A 22,715-nucleotide genomic window follows, 5' to 3' on the forward strand; every position below is an offset into this window, starting at 1 on the left:
TTTCTTGCCTAATTTGGTAACAATAACAAGGATGTTCTGGAAGATATTGGTCGTGTTCAATGCGAACTTCTTCTTAATAATTCCTTATTTACTTTTGTTATTTATCTCAACAGTCATCTCAATGTTGGGATATCTTTCAGACCTGGCGTCTCCCTTTCTGGGTATCAAGCCACCGGTCTTACACTTCATATTCTTGAAGGTCACTTCCTTCATCCAATTTTCCTAATTTCTTACTTCCTTGTCTCCTCAGTCTATCCGCGTCTTATTATTTATCCTTCGAACTATCTCAAGGTTTTCTCGAATCCTCCCAACTTACAGGGGATAAAATATATGTATCTCTTATGCCTTCCACCATCAATTTTAACTCATGGTGAATCACCCTCATCCTGACGATTACATACTTTTCTATTTCTATTGCTATGAGTCTTTAGGGTTTCCTCATACCCAACTCCTTTATCATTCCTCACACTCTACTGCCTTTATATTCCTATCCACTTCAGTTTCTTTTTATTTTCCTTTCTCTTATCATTATTTCATGAACCAACACAACATAAGTATGGATTTCAAACATCCCGTCATTCTGGATTTGTGCCCTCAGAACGAATCTTGACAACTTTTATAACTTAGATTCATAATTCATCATACTCGTCTGTCTTTGCTCTGGCTCTAAAGCTTTTACAATATCTCCATAACCTTGGGAAGTACTTTCCTGAAAACAATTGACTGAACTTAAATCAGTTTATTATAATAATCTCTTGCTCCGTGCCTTCCTTGGCCTTTCACCAGCGGGTAGTCTCTCTCTTAGGAGGGTAAGTGACAAAAACAGTCTTTTGTGGTTCGTCAATCATTTAGAATCTCAAATAATTCCTCTATTTCCTTTAGCCAGGCTCTTGCCTCGGTTGGGCCAGCTTGTTCCTTGGAACTATGAGAGCTTAGCGACTTAGAGGTCCTGAAAGAATTTCCCACTACATTGTTTCCCTCAAGGTGGTGGTTGGGAAAAAGTATAAGTTATGTTTAGACAGGTCCATGAATTTCCGTATAGGAGTACCATCTCGGGTCTCCTGATCTCGCTCGACTTCTATTTTCTCAGTCTAAATATTTCTTCCTACTCCCCATAATTGGGGTCATCTTTTAATTTAAACTCCTCATTTTCCACTTTAGTATATTCTAGGTTCCTTATATCTTAATTGCGACCTCCCTGATTATCACATTCAAGGTTTGCCCCTAATCTTATTCCTTGTGGGGGCATATTAGTTGGAAAATTTTTGAGAATCTCTGGATATTTGTCTTACTTACTTTGCTTAAGTCTTTCCCTCGTTCAGTCCTTGCACGATTGTAAATTATGAATTCTCAAGTTCGATAAACTTCATGACACTCTCTTAAGTGTTAATAGAGTAATTAACGATGTGATCTTATCACAAACAAACTGATCTGAACTGAAATTAACGAATATATACATAACCATTTGTTCGAGGGTACAACAACTGAACACATTAAAGAGAATTACATCATTGGATCTGATCGCTTCCATCCCAAAAGTACTACCATAGATAATCATCTAGTCATTAAAACTAATCATCCATAACATAGGCTAATCCTCCAAAAGCGGTGCTGCATGAAATTCTTGTCAGATTGCTCAGACTCTGCACACTATCATGGATCAAGAAATGCGGGCACGCACAACATCCCCAACCTGCTCCATTAAAGCGGTGATGAGGTCTAAGATAGTTGCAAGTAGAGCTGGATCAATCTGACCCTCAAGATGGCCTCTAGCTGTAACACGGGTGGTAACCTCAATCCTTTCCATGCTATACGCTAATCCTGCCGGAAGTACTCCGCCCTCAATCCTTGGTGCCGTAAGTCGGTCCAACAGATCACTTCTAACATTACGGGCCTCAGACAGGCCACCCAATGTCATATGATAATTGGCGATAAGAGAAGCCTGAGTGGTAGCATCTAACAGACCATGGGGTGCAGGTGGCACAGACCCAGGAGATCCAAATGGATAACCAAGCACGGTATCAGGTGACAATGGTACAGGAGATAAAGGTGGCATTTCCTCAGTAGGTGATGGGCTCTGTACCAGGGATGGAACAGGAATTGGTGGAACCTCATGGATGTCTACAGGAACCTCTGGAAGAGGGTCTGATACTGGTATAATTGGTGTCGTGGAAGGCCCTACTCCTTCTGCCCTCATTAACCTTTGTTCCCTTGGTAACTCTTCATCCTCTAGTGCCACCCTCGCGGCCATTCTTGCTATGGTAATCACCCTGACTACGGTCATCAATTCCTCAGCGGTCCTCTCTTCATTCTCATCAGGATCCTCCATGAGATCCTCCTCAGCCATAATCCTTTCCGGAATAACATCCTCAACCGCAACATTCTCAATATGAATCTCATCCGGTCCCTCATTAGGGTACTCTATCGAATTCACAATTTGATCTCCAACTTGTAAAAAAACATCCTCATGCTGATGCTCCTGAACCTCAGGGTTCGGTGCCCCGCTGCCCTATACGAGAACGAACCATGTTACTATCACGATATTTATAAGGGTTCCCGTAAGGGTTTTAACTGTCAGTACTACGTTTGGTAGCCCGACTATGAACTTGGCAAGAGTTCTTATTATCTTTGTGAGTTTATTATTATATCGTCGCATCATCTCTGAGGTTTATAACGCTTAGCTCTGATACCACTTCTGTAACACCCCCAAATCCGGGGTCGGGGATCCGGGTTGTCACGAGTTCCATTTCCCTTAATAACACCCAATCTTAATAAATAATCAACTACTCTGTACGGTGACCCCACAATAAACATACACACCACAAGTTATAGTCTCAGAGATGAATATCCAAAAATAATCACAAGTCGTTTTATTCAACAATTATATGCCAATACACCTTAAAAGGGTTTCTGAATAAATTTACATTTCTTTGCCATTATTACAATTGATAAAGATACATAAGTCTGGTACATCAAAAGTTGAAAGCCTAGCCTATTAGTAGTTCCTACCTCAGCTACAGCGACATCAACGCCTATAGGAAACTGCGGAACATTTCCTAATCGCTTGCGAATCGGGAGCTTGGTCCTATTCATCTTTTCTATCTGTTGTTGTGTGATGAAAGTAGAAAGCAAGGGTGAGCAGCAAGCCCACCAAAATAATATGTATAATGATTAACAATATATGAGCCTTCTCATAGTACTCATGAAAGTCTTTATCAAAAGAAATGAACCAAGTTTGATATCTTAATGCGATGAAGTCGCATAATATTCAGTATATGTACATATATACTTTTCACAATCTTTGAAATCCTCTGACGTGTATAATATACACAGATTTCGAGTTTATAACTGTATAAAAATATCGTTGCAAGGTGATCTCATATATCTAACCTTGTCTCAACGTTTTTCCGAAAATCTTTGACATGCACAAGATAATCATTTACTAGATATAAGTTTAAAAGATGAAGTTACAAGATACTCCAATATACTTATATCCGAATACTACTTGAACTACCACCGTTTAAGTTATAATCAGTTTCAAAAGTTCATCACCCAGATAAGACTACAAGATAAGACTTGAATAGATTCAATCCTTAAAATATCATTATAAATAATAAAGTTACGAGATGCTTCATTAAGTCCCGATATATAAATATATTCATATATATCTCCCATACATTTCCTGAAAACCTCTGTCATATAAAGTATGAACAGAGTTGCAATATTCCATAAATTTGGAAAGGAAAGAATTTTGGCATAAACCCGATATCTTGCTGATCAGGCAAAGATACCAATAAGTAACCTTTTCTACTAGTAGATGGACGAATTCCCCACTGGTCATCACCCTGGTCACAATAGGACCTTATGCTGGACTGCCACTCAGCCACTTATGCATTTGATGGACTCCCACTGAGCCACTTACACTATCATGGACGCCCACTGAGCCCATGTTGCTTATGCCGACTCGATAGCTGGACTTACTTCCCGAACGTTGGGTAAGTAATCAATTCATTTATCAAAACAGCAACCTTGTTGCGAATATAAAATACACCACAGAGCCGGATCCCCCAGGTTTTGAGCGAGTATTTAAATCCCCTTTAAAAAGGAAGATCTTAAATATATAAAAATGAGTTTTGGGATCCGCTCTAACTTTTAAAAATCATTTTAAAGACTCGAAAATACTTTAAAGAGTGTTTGGAGTAATGCTGATTTAATAAAGTAAATCAGTCCCAATATATTAGAAAATATCTGAATATTATTATTTAAATAATATTCCCATAAAGAATAATCTTTATACAAATAATTGAGGAAGAAGTTGTAAAACTTATACTTGAAATGGATATTAAATAACCAAAGATATACTTATACGAAAGTACTATCTTTATTTGAATAATCAAAAATAAGTTTGATTATCGACACCTTATTCTTTAATAAAATAAAGAATATATTTCAGTAAATAATCGGAGTCATAGGTCCTCAAATGGATATTCAAATAATATTCATTAAATAATGTAAACTGAGTCATAAGTCCCCAAATGAATATTCAAATAATATTCAGTTAATAAAATAAACTGAGTCATAAGCCCTCGAATGAATATTCGAAATAATATTCATTAAATAAAATAAAAGGAGTCATAAGCCCTCGAATGAATATTCGAATAATATTCAATAAAAAAAGGAGTCATAAGCCCCCGAATGAATATTCGAAATAATATTCATTAAATAAAATAAAAGGAGTCATAAGCCCCCAAATGAATATTCGAAATAATATTCATTAAATAATATAAAGTTATCGAATAAACCTTATTCGATTAATAGTTTTGAAAACTACATCAATATATATATATATAAATATATATATATATAATATACTCGGGAACATCTACTCCCGGTTTTAGAAAAGGGTTCACCTTTGGGTCCCCTACACTCAGGGTATACGCAACTACTGCTTCTCTCTAGCATAGGTATTATACAACTAATAAGCATTTGAACCAACATATATATAAATCAAGAATACGAAACAGGCATGTATATATATCATATCAACATGCTCCAATATATCGCAAGAATTTGCTAATAACAATCATGCATTTATCACAAGATAATGCATATACATATATACATCACAACAACAGTATAACGGGTAGAAAACTTGCCTGAGTGACTGGGGGTAATAAAAGGCCTGGGACGAGTCTGGCAACCTATAAACAACATATAAGTCACAATTAAACCAAAGTCGCTTATGAATCTATATTGTAACCCTCTAGACTCTAATGCTCGCTTTGCGCTTAACGCTTCACTTAAGTCGCTCGAGTACCCTCGGCTCCACCATTTTTAATAAATTAACCATTAAGAGTTTTAAGGCGATTCTTTCGCGAGTGCCTTACCAACTGCCTATTACACTTTGCATAAATGTTTCATACTCCAATTAGTCAATTAGGGTCTTTAACCAATGTTTCAAAGTAAGGCGAGGGGTAATGGTTCGTTCGCGAAACGCTGTTACTTAAAACGGTCATTTCTCCTAAACCGTACATCGGAATCAAACGAACCACATATCAAAACGAAGCTCATAAAATGAACTATCTAATATGGAAATGGTCAATACCTAGCAGGGAGTTCTCGGGTCCTAATGTTATGAACAAAAGCAGTCTAAAGTAAATCAGACATTACGACGGCTATATTTACGCGATTTCCCAATTTTCTACAATCTCAAATCGACCACCAATCAATCCCAATTCATTCATACAACCAACATCCCTCCAAAACACACTACAACAGTCCCAACACCTCAAGTTCTTCCAATTTATGTTGTTCTCATTATGAATTTAAACTATACTTAATTCCTTTAACAAATCAACAAGATTCAACATTCATTTGACTACCACTCCAACCCAAACTCTAAACAAACAAGCTTCATGCTTTACATATACTATATCAATCATAACTATTCCTAGATACTCAAAACTAAAGCTAGGGTTTGGAGTTTATACCTTCTTGAAGCTTCTTAACACAACACAAGAGCTTTGAATGCCTAAAGAACCTTGATCCTTGCTTGTATAACCTTAAACTTTCATAAAATTCAAGAAAACTAAAGTTATTTTTTTGAAATTTACTATTCACCATCTTCTTCCTTGAATTATTGGAAGAGATTGTGAAGGAATTTGAAGCTTAAACTCATGGGATAGCTATATCTATGCATAAGGAGTACTAGATAATTAATTTACCAATTAAGGAAGCTTGGAACTTGAATTTTGAAATTCTTCTTCTTGAAAATGGGGAAAAGCCGAGAGAAAGCTTGGAAGAAAGAGAGATTTTTGTGTTTGTGATTTGTTTAGCTTAGCTTGGTTGGTTTTGTTTTGATTTTTTGTTAATTACCTTATTAACCTTATATTTGTGTGGTTATAAACCAACCACACCTCCTCCTTCCCTATGTCATGCTTGCTTCACCTTATTGTGTCATCATCTCTTACTTGCCCTCTCCTTATTGGTTGGATGACCTCATCATCCCTAACCTCCTTGATTAACTCCCTAATTGTTTGCCTAATGACCGCTGATCTGTTATACGGTTCGCTTAACTTTCATTTTCGTTTATCGTTTGAGGGATCATACCCGGGATCTTATTACTGGGGTTTCCTTAACCTTTCTCAATATATTATAATCCTTTTATGATCCTCTCTTAAAATCCTTGAATTTAAATCCTTTTTATCCTGTTACCTTATACTCAATTCTTTCGGTATCTGGTGGATTTTCAGGAAAAATCAAAGTGTTCGGATTTGGATTCTGACGATATTTACATACACTTATATCCCATATAAAGTACTAATAAGATCTCAGAATAACAATAGAAGAACCCCTACATAGTGTGGCATGAAAAGTTTTCTCATTCAGCATAATCTGCAAAATCACTATTCATAAGGGTTTCAAAAATTCCAAAATTTGGGGTTATTACATTAAGTACAAATGCATGAGAATTAGACTAGATAACTACAACTTACAGTCCTTAAAGCTTTACCAACATTTAACTTCTGATAACAGCTTCAGTCTGTATAAATATGAGAATTTAATCAGTTGTAGATCTTGACTTGGCTTCATCTTCTGATCTCTCTGATATCAGGAGTTGTTCTGAGATAGTTCTTCAACAAACATCTCTCAGCATATCTAAGTTCATCAATCATCCTCCTTTTGGCATCTTTAAGCTCTGCATTATCTTCACCAATTTGAAAGATTGCAGCCCTGAGATCATTAATCTTTGCTTTTCTTATATCCTGATCTAGTCTGATCAAATAAGCTTTATCAGACTCAAGATTGAATTCCACAGCCCTGTAACCCAGAAAGGTAGTTATAATTTTAGCAGTGTTGGGCTTCATTTCAACTATATCACTGTTGTGATCTCTGTACTTTGGAACATATGTGCTGTCAGACTTAACATAATAAAGCCTTTTCTGTCTCTGAATCTGATCCTTCAAATAGTTTGCAGCACTTCCTGTCAATCTGTCATCCACTTGAAGTAAGAATAATACATGCTCCAATTCTTCAAAATACTTCAATGGAATGGCATTTTGCCTTATATGATAAAACCTACCATCTGTCATGAAGTACAATAAGATGTGTTCTTTCAAGTAGGTATGGTAAACCATTTGTACAGATTCCAGTTGATTCAATCTCTCAGGAGTTGCTCCAATACCTGGTTCACTCAAGGAAGTTGGATCATTGGTAGTGTTCTGTATTCTTCTTTCATCAGCACTTCCCAATCCAGTTTATCTCTTGCTTCCTTTCCAGTAACTACTCTTGCTTCAAAACTACTTGCAGCAGTCTTCAAAGGTTGAGTCTGTTTTGCTTTAGTGAATCCTGGTAGGAGTGTCTTTGATCTATCTTCTGATATCAAGTTAACTTGAGCTATGTCAGAGGTTACTTGCTTCTTTGAAATATCAGAACTTACTGTCTCTTGACTCTGAACAACTTGAGCCATGTCAGAGGTTGTTTTAAGAACTTTTCTTGAAGTCAGAGCAAGATCATCCTTTTCATCAGTGATTTCTTCATTCTCAGGAGGCACATAAACCTTGATAGGTTCACCAACCTTTTCTTTACCCTTGGATCTTGGCTCTATCTGTGGTTGTGATTTAGCCAATGTTGCTTCAGTATTTGTCCTTTCTTTTATCACAATGCCTTTGAGTTTTGGAAGTGTCTTTTTACCAGAAGCTTCAGATTTAGATGTGACTTTCTCTGATTTAAGTCTGGCTTCTTCTTCCATTAAACTCTCCAAGTCCATTCCTGGATTTTCCTGAAGAAATAACTATCTTGACATTTCTTCATCAAGATCTAAAAGTTCATCAGAACTTATCCTTTTACCAGTAGCAGAACTAATTCTTTTCCCAATATCAGAACTTGTCCTGTAACTTGTAATTTCAGCTTTTCTTGATGAGAAACCTCTACCTTGACTATGACCTCTACCCATTCCATAGTTTCCTTGATCATCCTTTTCATCATCCTTCCCTTTCAGTGTCTTGCCAGTCTTGCATTTGGACTTAATTACTTTCTCCCCCTTTTTGGCATCAGCAGGTAGGAGAAGAGAGACAAGCAATTCCACTAAGGCTTGGATTTCAGTAAGTTGAGATTGCTGAGAAGCTTGATTTTTCAGAATATCATCAATCTGAGCTTGTTGTTTCTCTTGAGTCTTCTCAATATAAGCAATCCTGTCAAAGGTAGGTTGGAAGAACTTTTTCTTGTCAATTTTCTGAATTTGGTCCTGTTTGATGAATTCTTCCTGAATCTTGTGTAGCTCTGCATGAGTAGTTGAATGGAGACCTTGTAGATGTTTAGTATTCAATGCAGTGACTCTAAGCTGGGTTTTGAAATCATCAGAAATTAACATTTCATCAGCTTTTGTCAAGGGCTCAGCAAGATGCTTTGCATTTGGAACACAGGAAACTGAGTTCCATTCCTTAGTCCACTCCTGTCCTGCAGGAGTTTCACTCCAAGGCACTGGTGCTTCTCTGGTAATAAACTTCTTAACAAGTTCAGATTTAAGAATAGTTTGTTGAGGATCATGTCCTGAAGGACCTGCTTCATCAGCATCTACATTTGGAGCAGCATCACCAGTATCTCCAGCATTTGCAGCATCAGAACTTACAGAATCAGTATTTTCTGATAAAACAACAGTGTGAGTAGCAATAGAGGCTTCAGCATCCTCTAAGTGCTGATCTGGTTTTAAGTTCTGATCAACAGCCATATCCTGATGCTCACCTATATTCTGATCATCAGCATCGAGATGCAGAGAAGGTGTAGAAGAGAAGTCTGAAATTTGAGCAGCATCAGTAACAGGTATTGTTGATGGATGAGTTGTTGTTGGAGCTTCTAGGAGAATTACTTCAGGCACAACCAAGTTCTGAACATCAATTTCAACACTGGTGCCTGTATTAACAGGAGATACAGACTTTTGAACAAGAGACATAGATGGTGTGTTGGCCTGTTTAGGAACAGCCTCCTGAGATGGAGTTGATGAAGAAGAAGTGACTTTAGCAAATTCCTTTTCTTGTGAGATCAGAGATTTCTGATCTCCTTCCTTAGCTGCTGCTTCTTCATCTGAAACTGGCCTTTTTGCCCTCTATTTCTTGTATCTCTTTGTAGATATGGATTCCTTGGGAGTTTCAGGAACAATCATTCTTCTAAGCCTCTTGAGAAGCCTAGATCCCCCAATTTCAGAATCCTTCTGAGAAGTCACTGTCTCAGCTTCTTGGACAACAGGTTCTGATGTAGAAACTTGTTCCTCACTGTCAGACTCATCTCTCAAAGCAATCCTCCTTCTCTTTTGAGGTGTTTGAGGAACAGTCTTTGTCCTCTTAGGTTTGGAAGATGAAGGCTTCACAGTAGGTGCTGAGGATGAGGGTTAAACTGTCTGTGAAGTGGAGAGATAGGATTTGATATATTGCCTAAGGGTTGGTTGAGTAGTATGGGTGGTATGTTCTGATGGTTGTTGTGGTGTTTGGGAGGTGTTTGTTGTTTGGACATCAGGATAAACAGATCTATAGGAATCAGGATCAGCATTTACTAAGATCTGTTTCACAGACTAAGGAATCTGTAAAGGTCTAACCACTGGTTTCTTAGTGTCAGCATTTACCAGGTCATTAAAGTAACGTTTGGCAACTTTAAAAGGTGAAGTTAAGGTACTGGTTAGTCGAGGTTCATCCGTACAAAAAGTATATATAAGTTGACAAAATCTAGCAAAGTAAACAACATTCCTATCCTCTGTCATCCTATCCCCAATAAAACCTATTATAGCCGTTGCAAAATCAAAATGAGTTTGGTTTATAATGGCATACCCGATGTGCTGACTCATTATAGGGATGGCATCAAAATTCGAACACTTGTTCCCAAAAGCTTTAGTGATGCAGTCGAAAAAGAAGCTCCATTCCCTTCTGATATGAGCCCGTTTCAACTGCCCAAGCTTTGCCAAACTCTGTTCATACCCCAAACTGGCCATTAACTCCTGAAGAGCTGAGTCCTCTGAAATTGAAAAAGTACATCCTTCTGGAAGATGTAGAGCCTTGCGTATTGTACCAGGAGTGACTGCAAATGAAGAATCACCCAATTCGAAAACAATACTAGGAGTACCATTTGGACCACCATTATCAAAGTTTCCAGTCCTCCAAAGTGTCAGAACTTGTTGGCTTGAGAATACTGAAGGTTGGGTCAATGCATACCGGATTTCACTGTGTGCAAGAAGGTCTTGCACAAAATGCAATTCAGACGGAGCTTTAGCATTATCAAGAATAGCAGCATAATTGTTTGGAACAAATTTAGCTCCATCAATGATTAAATCCCTAGGTGCCATGAAAGTAATCGAGAGGTTTAAGTGCCTGTTAGGTGTTTGATAGAATGTCTATATGAAAAACCAACGTTAGAAGAAGAAAGAGAGTAAAAGCAAGTAGAGAGAAAAAGTATGAAAGGAAATAAAAGATTAAAAAATCTTCTCTCTGTCTTACTTATACTTTTGAAAAAAAAATGTAACCGTTGGACACCTGTCAGACGTGCGGTAAAAACGAATAGTTAATGGGCACGAGAAAACAGTAATCATTACTTACCCACTTGCAGTTTTTCAAGGAAAAAACCGATCCACTTACCCAGTTATTCCATTAATCAAGGTGAAACAGTTTTAATTCAAAATTGAAACTGTTCCCACTTATTTAATTATTTTTCACTGCAACATCAATATTCTGGAAAAAAAATCGAGTGAAAATGAACATAATAAATCGGACGAGCAAGTACTGATAAAAGAAAATCAGAACTTAAGTTAAAACAGAATTTATATGGTCATCAGAATATGAATATGTATCAGGATTTATCAATACATTACAAAATATCTCAGAGACAAGATCTTGAAACAAAAAAAAATCATTAATATATCAAGAGAATACATTCATGAAATTGAAATTACATCAGAACTTGTACAAGATTTCCCTAAGCTGCTAAACCTAACGTCAACAGCCTTAGTCCTAGCTCAAGAAGCAGGGCAAGGCTGATGATGAAGAAAAACAGGAAGAAGAAAATAAATTATTTCTTCTTCCTACTCTCGATAAACAGAATAGCGAGTCGAATGATTCGCTCTTGCTGGCGGAGAGCTTCCAGCCTTTCCTCCTCCAATCGCTCCAGATGGCGATGGTAGTCCATGTAGAAGAACATGAGGTGGGTAAGTACCTCCTGGGGAACGGAGTCCCATATCTCATCAGGAATGGCAGTGACGTGTCATTCCTGCTTCCAATCAGCACAGCTCAGCTCCATGTTGAATGTTTCGTAGTTCAAAAACATATTGTAATTGACCATGGTGTTTTTGATAGAAAAAGTATGAAGGTGAGTTTGTGATAAAAGAGGTGATGGGAAGGCTGATGTGAAGTGGTTGTTTATATAGGCAAGAGAATGCCAGGAGACACAAAGAAATTTAATGCTGACAGGTGGAATTAATTCCACCTCGTCTCCCAGACTTGGAAAAAGAAAAACATTTATTGGAAAGAGAAAACATGGTTTAATGCGCACAAGAAGCAAATAAAAGTTGACTGTTCATGTACGAGTACCACTATCCCTAACTATAGTGACTATTAATCTTCCATTTTAACAGTATTCAGGTTTAAACTGAGACTGTTGTCAAATTTTATCCAAAAATAAGTCAAGTAAAGAATCAGACTGTAATATCAGAACTTAGACTTATATCAGAACTTAACAGTCATCAGAACTTAATTTCTTAACTCTAAAAAGGAATTCCTATTTTAGTAAGTCCTCACACAAATTCTGATTTATATTCTTCAAAACTTAATCATCAGAACATGCAATCAGAACTTGTCCTCAGAATTTGTGCAATGTGACACAATGACTGTTCATCTAAAACAACATAGATCCCCACAGTGATTTTCATCATTCATATGGAGTGGTTAGTGTGTGCATTAAGCTAAATATCAGACAAAGAGAAAAGTATGATTCACTTCAGTACATCTTAGAAATAAGGCATAACTAAAACTTTACTAAAAATCTGTCAATATTCTGAAACCTACTATTGAATAAATTCATGCTTGAGTCCACCTCAACTATTTTGTGCTAATTTTGTGCATCTTCTTAAATTCTATTTTACAGTGGCTTCTCAGTGTAAGTGAGTCACGACTGCTTATCAGAATTTATGCTATTATCAGAGTATTTCTCCAGTAATCATAGAGTGTGAAAAGTCACCAAGAAAATATTTTATTTGCTTTTCTGATGCATATTACTTAATACCAGCAATGCACTTGGGTCTTCCCTTCCACATTTTTACTCTAGATCTCAAAGGAGTACCTGATTTTTAATCCTTGTTTCTTCTTCTTTTTCTTTTGATAAGTGAGGTTTATCAGCACTTAATACATTCAACAGATTTACTAGCATTAGAACTTAACAGATGAGTAGCATTATTCTAGTTTGTGACTTAGTAATAAGATAGACAAAGTAAACTCAACTAAGCTCAATTATCAGAATTTGCTTGTGTCAATAGATTTCCACAGAAATAATTACTTCTTACATGGGATCCCTTGTTTATTGAAGACTACTAGGTCAGCATCTAGCACAGTTATCCTCATAGGATTGAATAGTTACCTAAACAGACATATCATCAGAGTTTAGAAACATTGATCAGACAACAGTCAGTACTTAAACATATTTTTCAATTAAGCACAGAATACACAAAGAGATTAAATTCTGTAAATACTGATCATAAAGTCTGATACAACAGAACAAAACTAAGCAGATTTAGAGAAAGAACCTGAAACCATTCCAAGTTCATTTACCAATCTTGTAAAAGTAGCTTCACACAATGGTTTTGTGAAGATATCTGCTAGTTGTTGATCTGTTGGAACAAAGTGCAATTTCACTGTACCTTCATCTACATGTTCCCTGATGAAGTGGTACCTGATGCTAATGTGCTTTGTCATAGAGTGTTGAACTGGATTACCTGTCATAGCAATAGCACTTTGATTATCACAGTAAATAGGGATTTTGAAATATGTTAACCCATAATCCAGTAACTGATTCTTCATCCAAAGAATCTGTGCACAACAGCTTCCTGCAGCAATATATTCTGCTTCTGCAGTTGATGTGGAAATTGACTTTTGTTTCTTGCTAAACCAAGAAACCAATCTGCCTCCAAGAAATTGGCCGCTTCCACTTGTGCTTTTCCTGTCAATTTTGTAACCTGCAAAATCTGCATCTGAGTAACCTATTAGTTTAAAATCTGATTCTCTGGGATACCACAATCCCAGATCAGCTGTTCCCTTAAGATACTTGAAAATTCTTTTCACAGCTGTTAAGTGAGGTTCTCTTGGATGTGCTTGAAATCTTGCACAAAGACAGGTAGCATATATGATATCAGGTCTACTAGCAGTTAGATAGAGTAGAGAGCCAATCATACCTCTGTAATCAGTAATATCTACTGATTTACCAGTATCCTTATCCAGTTTTGTTGCAGTGGCCATGGGAGTGGATGCACTTGAACAATCTTGCATTCCAAATTTCTTCAGCAAGTTTCTGGTGTACTTAGTTTGACAAATAAAGGTGCCTTCTTCATTTTGCTTGACTTGAAGGCCCAGAAAATAGCTAAATTCCCCCATCATACTAATCTGATACCTTGACTACATCAGTTTGGCAAACTTCATGCAAAGTCTGTCATTTGTAGACCCAAAAATGATATCATCAACATAAATCTGGACCAAAAGTAAGTCCTTTCCATGGTTGAGGTAGAACAGTGTTTTGTCTATAGTTCCTCTGTTGAATCCACTTTCCAGAAGAAACTGAGCTAAAGTCTCATACCATGCTCTGAGAGCTTGCTTAAGTCCATAAAGTGCTTTATCAAGCCTGTAGACATAATCTGGATGTTTGGAATCTACAAAGCCTGGAGGTTGTTCAACTTATACTTCCTCCTCCAATTCTCCATTGAGAAAAGCACTTTTCACATCCATTTGAAAGACAGTAAACTTTTTGTGAGCAGCATAAGCCAAAAATATCCTTATGGCTTCTAACCTAGCAACTGGTGCAAATGTTTCATCATAATCAATTCCCTCCTGTTGAGAATATCCTTTTGCAACCAGCCTTGCCTTATTCCTTGTAATTATGCCATCACTGTCAGTTTTGTTTCTGAATACCCACTTTGTACCAACAACAGATCTATTCTTTGGTCTTGGCACTAGGGTCCAGACTTTGTTTCTTTCAAATTTATTTAACTCTTCCTGCATTGCTTGCACCCAATCAGCATCTTGAAGAGCTTCTTCCACTTTCTTTGGTTCAGTCTGAGAGAGAAAAGAATTGTAAAGACATTCGTTTGAAGTGCTTGTTCTAGTTCTGACACCTGCATCAGGATTTCCAATTATCAAATCAGGTGTATGTGATTTAGTCCACTTCCTTGTAGATGGAAGGTTTTCTCTAGAACTGGATGCTCCCCCATGATCCATGCTGTCTTCATTTTCATTTTCCGATGCTCCCCCTGAAACTATGCTCTCTGAGTTGGATTCTTCAGAATTTAGATTTTCAGAATTATCAGAACTTGGCTTATCAGAACTTGACGAATCAGAACTTGAAGAGCCAGATGTATGTTCTGATGCTTCTTGAGATGTGGTATGTTCTTGAGTATGCTCCCCCTGCATAGGTGCATCTTCCTTTGGCGTAGTCACCACAGTTTCAATAACATCAGAGTTTAATCCATCAGAGTTTACAGTATCAGGACTTAGACTGTCAGGATTTTCAGTATCAAAATTTGAGTCTTTATTTTCAAATCTCAGCTGATCATGATCAATAAAATCTTCAAGACCGGTAATATTCTTGTCATCAAAAGAGACATTGATAGATTCCATGACCACTCTTGTTCTCAAATTATAGACTCTGAAGGCTTTTGTGGAAAGTGGATATCCAACAAAGATTCCTTCATTAGCTTTTAGATCAAATTTAGATAGCTGTTCAGGATGAGTCTTGAGAACAAAACACTTGCATCCAAATACATGAAAGTACTTCAGATTTGGCTTCTTTTTCTTCACCATCTCATATGGTGTTTTTCCTTGCTTGTTAATGAGTGTTGCATTTTGAGTAAAACAAGCAGTCTGCACAGCTTTAGCCCAGAAATAGGTTGGAAGCTTTACTTCTTCAAGCATTGTACGTGCAGCTTCAATGAGAGTTCTATTCTTCCTTTCAACAACTCCATTTTGCTGTGGAGTTCTAGGAGCAGAAAATTCCTGCTTAATTCCATGGTTTTTGCAGAACTCTTCCATTATCAAATTCTTGAACTCAGTGCCATTATCACTCCTTATGGTTTTCACAGAATCTTTGACCAATTTATCCAGATGTTTGACATGATCAATCAAGATAGATGCAGTTTCACTTTTTGTGTGCAAGAAATACACCCATGTGTATCTGGTGAACTCATCCACTATGACCAACGCATATTTCTTCTTTACAATAGACATGAAATTCACTAGACCAAATTGATCAACATGTAGTAGATGATAAGGCTCAAGAATTGATGATTCAGTCTTGCTCTTGAATGAAGATTTTCTTTGTTTGGCCTTCTGACAAGAATCACAAAGGCCATCAGGAGCAAATACTGACTTTGGCAGTCCTCTCACAAGATCTTTCTTGACTAGTTCATTTATATTGTTGAAATTTAAATGAGAGAGTTTCTTGTGCCAATTCCAGCTTTCTTCAATTGATGCTCTACTCATCAGACAGATTGCAGAACCATCAGTACTTATTGAAAGCTTAGCTTCATAAATGTTACCACGCCTGTATCCTTTTAGAACAACTTTGCCTTTGGATTTACTCATAAATTCACAGTGTTCTTCAAAGAAATCAACATGATAACCTCTGTCACAGATTTGACTTATACTCAGCAGATTGTGTTTAAGTCCTGAGACCAGAGCTACTTCTCTAATGATGACATTCCCAAGATTAATATTGCCATATCCCAATGTTTTTCCAATGTTGCCATCTCCATAAGAAACACTTGGGCCAGCTTTCTTCACAAAGTCTGATAGCAGGGCTTTATTTACAGTCATATGTCCTGAACATCCACTGTCCAGAACTAGAATATTTTTCCTGTTGCCCTGCAATCACAAAGACCACTAATGATTAGTTTTAAGGACCCAGACTTGCTTGGATCCTTTGGCCTTATCAAGTTTGTTAACATTTGCAGCGGATTTAGCATCAGAGGTTATGTTAACATTTTTCTTATCAGAACTTACACTATCATACTTTGAATCAGAATTTACACTAGAAGGAACAATGGAAACTTTCTTCAAAGAAGGTTTTATTTGATAATAATCATAGTACAAACTATGATATTCCTTACAAGTATAAATGGAATGCCATAAACTACCACAATGAAAACAAGGATTTTGTGGTTTATATCTAACAGACTGACTCTTAACTCCTAATTTTGAAGGTCAGGAGTTTATGTTCTTATTCTTCCTGCAAAAAGAAGCCAGATGGTTAGAACTTCCACAGTTATGACACGTTTTCCTAGGAGCATCAGGAACAGGCCTATAATCATTACTTTTATTCACACCTTCCTTTCCATTCCTATTTTTCCTAGGTGATTTTACCTTATTTGCATTCTTAACATCTTTCAGCTTATGCTTAAGCTGCTTCTTAGTCATTTAGCCTATGTTTACTTCAACTGTCTTTTCCTGTTTTAGTTTGTCAGAAGTTAATTCCTCTTTAACTTCTGATTTCTCATTATCAGACTTTACAGTTACAAACTTAACAGGTTTTAATTTTGGCTTTTGCTTAACAACAGGATTAATTTCTACAGTTCCTTTATCATTCTTATCCTCTCCATAACCTAAGCCCTCTTTCCAATTTTCACTACTTAACAAATTTTGAGTTGTTCTGCCAGAGTTAGTCCAAGTCCTGATAATCTCTTTTTCCTTTTCTAACTCAGTTTTTAGAGATTCATTCATTTTTAGCACTTCATCCCTAACATAAAAAGCATCATCTCTATCCTTCTGAGTTTGATGGAACATAACTAACTCTTTTTCTAAGAAATCATTTATTTTCTTAAAAGCAAGATTTTCAGAAGTTAATCTTTCACATGTTAAAGTTTGATCTCTATAACTAACAAACATGGTTTTAAGATATCTTCTCAACTCATTAATATCATCAGTATGAAAAGCATAAGTAGTCTGAGGTACCTTTATTTTAGCAGCTTCAGAATTGCTCTCAGCACTTTCTTTATCAGCATTTTCCATCAACACATAGTTCTCCTCACTACCAGAGTCTGAGGTGTCTGTCCAGCTTTTCTTCTTTGTGACAAGAGCCTTGCCTTTGTCACCCTTTAATTTCTTGCAATCAGGAGATATGTGGCCTTTCTCACCACAGTTATAGCATTTGACATTGGTATAATCTCCTCTATCAGACTTTCCTCCTCTGTCCTCAGATCTTCTGAAATTCTTCTTATCAGAACTTGTGCCTTTCCTGGAAAACTTCTTTCCCTTCCTGAACTTCCTGTATGCAATCTTTGTGATCCCTTTCACCATAAGAGCACACAGCTTCATCATCTCCTCATCAGCATCAGTCTCAGGCAAGCTTTCAGAATCCGAGTCATCATCACTTTCAGAACTTGATGACTCAGTATCAGACTTTGTGAAAAGAGTTTTACCCTTGTCTTTCCTTGAGGTAGCTGCCTTGGGGAATTCTTCTTCAGCCTTAAGAGCAACTGTCCTTGACTTTCCTCCTTTCCTCTTGCTTCTTTGTTCCATCTCAAGTTCATGAGTCTTGAGCATTCCATAAATTTCATCAAGAGTTGTTTCATCAAGATTGTAGTTGTCTCTTATTGTCGTTGCCTTCAAATCCCAGCATTCAGGAAGAGCTAACAGGAATTTAAGGTTTGAATCTTCAAGATCATACTCCTTATCAACCAATGACAAATCATTCAAGAGTTTGACAAATCTATCATATAAATCAGTCAATGACTCATTAGCCTTTGAGTCAAAGTGTTCATACTCTTGAGTGAGTATTGTCTTCCTGTTCTTCTTAATTGTATCGGTTCCCTGACATCTTGTTTCCAGAGCATCCCATATCTCCTTAGCAGTCTTGTAGTTAATTACCCTATTTGACATTACATTATCAATGGCACTATGCAGTAAGTGTCGTACCTTAGCATCCATAGCAATTGATGCTATATCTTCAGCAGTATAATCACTCTTCTCCTTTGGTACGGTCTTTGCTGCTTCACCTGCAACTGCAACAGCGAGCTTGGTTGGTTTGTGAGGCCCTTCCTTGATTCTATCAAGATATTCTAGATCTATTGCTTCCAGGAACATGGTCATCCTCATCTTCCATATGGGATATTCAGATGGTCTCAGTATGGGTACTCTGATGGTCTCATACCGACTTTGAATTTGTGTCTTTGGTGGTTCTTCAGTTTTGGTAGGCTTAGTTGGAGTTTCTATGTCAGACATGATTGTGTTTGGATCTTTAACTGTATGTGCGTTAACAGATAGGCTCTGATACCACTTGTTAGGTCACACACACTGTAGAGGGGGTGAATACAGTGTAAAGTACAATCAAATCGAACTTTAATATCTCATGTAATAGAAAACAAACTTTATTGAAACAATAAACTCTGTTACAGTATGGAACTGTTACCTCTCAGTGATGAACAAATATCACGAGAGCTGCTAGGGTTACTACGAATAATCTTCTCGAATATGATAACACTTATAGTGTAAACCCTATGTCTGTGTTTATATACTACACAGTTACAAGATAATCGCTAATTGATATGGAATATAATTCTGCTTCCTAAAATATATCAATCAAATATCTTTTCTTCCAAGTATTCTATTCTTTATAGAATTCCTTCTTCATGCATATCTCTTCTTATGTTTATCTCGATCTTCTTTCCTTTAATCAGCTACTGTCCTTATCTGAACGTCCTTCAGCAATTAAGTTCTGATATCCATCTTCTGATGAATATCTCCTGATAATATAAGTACTGATATCCTTAAGTCCTGACTTCCAGTAAGTACTGATTTATCCTATTTAAGTAAGATCTGAAAACTAAACATAAATCATATTAGCCATGACATTATCAAATATATCTAACAGCCATTGAATCTCCTTTCCTCCCTTGTACTTGAAAACTAACCTTTCAGGTAGATTTATGTATGCATCAATTCCTCTCACTTCTTCTAGTTCATCCAGATAGAGATTTAGATCATAGAATTCCTTGATATCACACAAGTACATGTAATCTCCCTTGTTGACTTTAGATTGAGCTTGGACTAGAGATTTGGATTTGAGAGGTGACAACTTCACTTTCTTGACTGCTCTTGACTTTGTTCTCTTTGGCTTGTTAAGGATTGGCAAATTGAAGTCAGGAATTGGTAGGCTCTCCCAGTCTATTGGTTCATCCTTAGGCACAATAGGTTCACCATGAATGTTCCTATAAGGATCCACCACCTTGATGTCTTCAAATACCACAGTGGGTTTTGATGCTTGAGTTGTAGTTGGAGTGGATTCCTTGGGAAACTGATCCTCCAATTCCTTACCAACAAAGTTCAATTTCCTTTTGGTTCTTTTGGCCAATTCCTTATATCTCTAAGATTTCTTCTATTTTGATTCAACGTGCTTCTTTGGATCTTGAGATTCAGTGATTCCAGATGGCTGAGAAGGAATCTATTGTGTTGGTTTCACAGCTTGTAGCTTGGCCAAGATAGCAGCTTGCTCTTTCTTTTGCTTAGCCTTTTTGGCATCTAGAATAGCTTGCTTCTTTTCCTGCTTCAATCTTGCCTTTTCTTCTCTCTTTGCTTGAGCAAATTGAGGATGTCCAGCCACTACACAAATTTCTTTCCCATTTCTGAAAACTTTAGCAATTCTTCTTTTTAAAGCTGAATCAGCTGGATCCTTGTAGAAGGTAATTGACCTTGACAGAAGCTTCTTCTCATCAGGTTTAGATGTCTCATACACTGTATCCAAAGGGTTCTTTAATGATGATTTTGGATAGTTCACCCTTGGCTTCAGAATAAATTCAGCTTTTGGAGATTTGATGCAGGATGGCTGTCCTCTTTCCAGATACTTCATGCTCATTTCATTCACAGAAATCTGTTTGACTTTAAAGTGATGAATGGCTGACTTTACTGGCACCTTTACTAGCCCAAACTTCCTTTGTATGTCCTCATCAATTTTCTCCCAGTTGATTGGCTTCAACTGCTCCTTTTCAGCTTCTCTTAAATTGGTTGTTGCTGCATTGATCAGATCTATACTATTTGTTACTGGTGGCTTGGTGAAAGTAATTATGGGCACAATTACTTTACTGATTGAATTTGAAGCTTCTCCCCCTCACTTGGTCCTTTCTCCCCCTTTTTGTTATCATCAAATTGAGTAGAGGAGGAGGTTTGAGCAGTCACCAGTTTCTGAAGTAAATCTGTCTGTTGAGCTTGATGCAGATGAATGGCAGTTAGAGATCCTTCCATAGCTGTCATCCTTGTGTCCAATGCATCTATCTTTGTGGCAAGATCAGAATTCTTTCTGAGCTGCCTCTTGATGTCAAACATTGTGGCTTCTGGAAGTTTAGAATCTATTTTGTCTGAAATGGCCTTCATCATCTCATCAATGTCACCCTTAATGGTGTTAACATCTCTAGCATGTTGGAAGCCTTGAATTTGTTATAGTTGCAGAGAAGCAAGATGTGCTTGAAGGAGCTTCTTGGTGTTGGCATTTGTAGTGGTTTGAAAAGCAGTATTTGTTTGATTGATTAGTTGAATCAAGAGAGGTGGAATCTATTACAGCTTGAGGTTGCTGAGATAGTCCCTCCCTGTCTGCATCCTGGACATTCATTAACTCACTAGCAATGACATTCATCCTTATAGCTCCTGTACCTGCATTTCTCTCATGTTCTCTCTTTTGTTGCATCAGGGTCTCACCCTGGCTCCCCACCCTCACACCCTCACCTTCACCATCTAAGGTGGGACTCCTCTCATTCTCTTTTGCCAATCCTGAATAAATGGATTGCATAGTTTCACTTTTTTCCTCTCCTTTTTCCTGGGAACAACCCAGACTCTCACTCATAACACTCTTTTCCCTCAATCCTAAGAGTGACTGGACAACCACTAAGTCTTCTGCACTTGAAATAAATGAAGTTTGATGTTATGCAAAGACACTCGACGAATGAGTAATATCCATCGGGTTAGTGATTTTGCTAACCGACGGATAACTACTGTTAAGCTTATCCATCAGGATACAGTCACTACTCGACGGATGAGCAATATCTATCGAGAGAGTAGAAATGAATGAACTTGGAATAGAAACTATTATGGACTCTGTGCTGATTGATGATATTTTGGGCACAGATGATTCAACAGTTCCTGAAAGAATTGGCAAGTGAGCCAACAAATCATCTAAAAGATGATGCTCACTTGCATTAGATTTTGGCTTCCCCAACAAAGTTAAAGAAGGGGAATCAGGAATTGATGTGTTGATCATATCCACGTCCAGAGAATTTGTGGGAGAATTTGGTGTGTGAGGTGCTTCTATTACTAGAGATTTTGGTTGTGACTCCACATATATTGGAGCCACATCAGGCTGATTTTGAGAAGGTGCAGTGACTGTGTCTTTAGCACCAGTTTGCACAGTGTGTGTACCCTGTGCATCCCCAAGGGTTTTAGATTTCTTCTTTCTGGCATAAGTTTGGGGTGAGCTAGTGTCCCTTACCCTCTTGGCATGTGCTCTTGGTTGAGAGCTTTGTTCAATAGTTACATCCTTTTGGGAGGATGCAACTAGAAATGAGCTTTTATCCTTTTTAAGCACTGCAGTTTGTTGGGAAACTGCAGTGTGGCTAGGTTGGGAACCACTCAACTCTCCATCCTTATCCTTAGGATTTCTTTATATTCACCCTGTCCCTCACCTACCTTTCCCACCTTCACACTCCCCTCTTTGGTTTTGGTGGATTTTGCAACTGGCATCTTTTGAGAGATACCAGAGGGGGCTTTCATTTGGATTTTGAAATTTTTGTTGGTTTGGTAGCTTGGGTAGGCAACTGTTGGGTCATTGATACAGTTGTCATAGCTACACTAGAACTCAAAGAAACTAGTGAGGTTGGAATAATAGTTGGGATAGATGAACTTACCTCACTTACCTGAGGTGCATCCATTATAGGGAAATAGAAAAGTGGCACTTCTCTGTGATGATTTGCCCTGTTCAAATCTGCAATGATTCTTCTC

Source organism: Apium graveolens, unplaced genomic scaffold (genome assembly GCF_009905375.1).
Source record: "Apium graveolens cultivar Ventura unplaced genomic scaffold, ASM990537v1 ctg3015, whole genome shotgun sequence".
NCBI classification, from domain to species: domain Eukaryota; kingdom Viridiplantae; phylum Streptophyta; class Magnoliopsida; order Apiales; family Apiaceae; genus Apium; species Apium graveolens.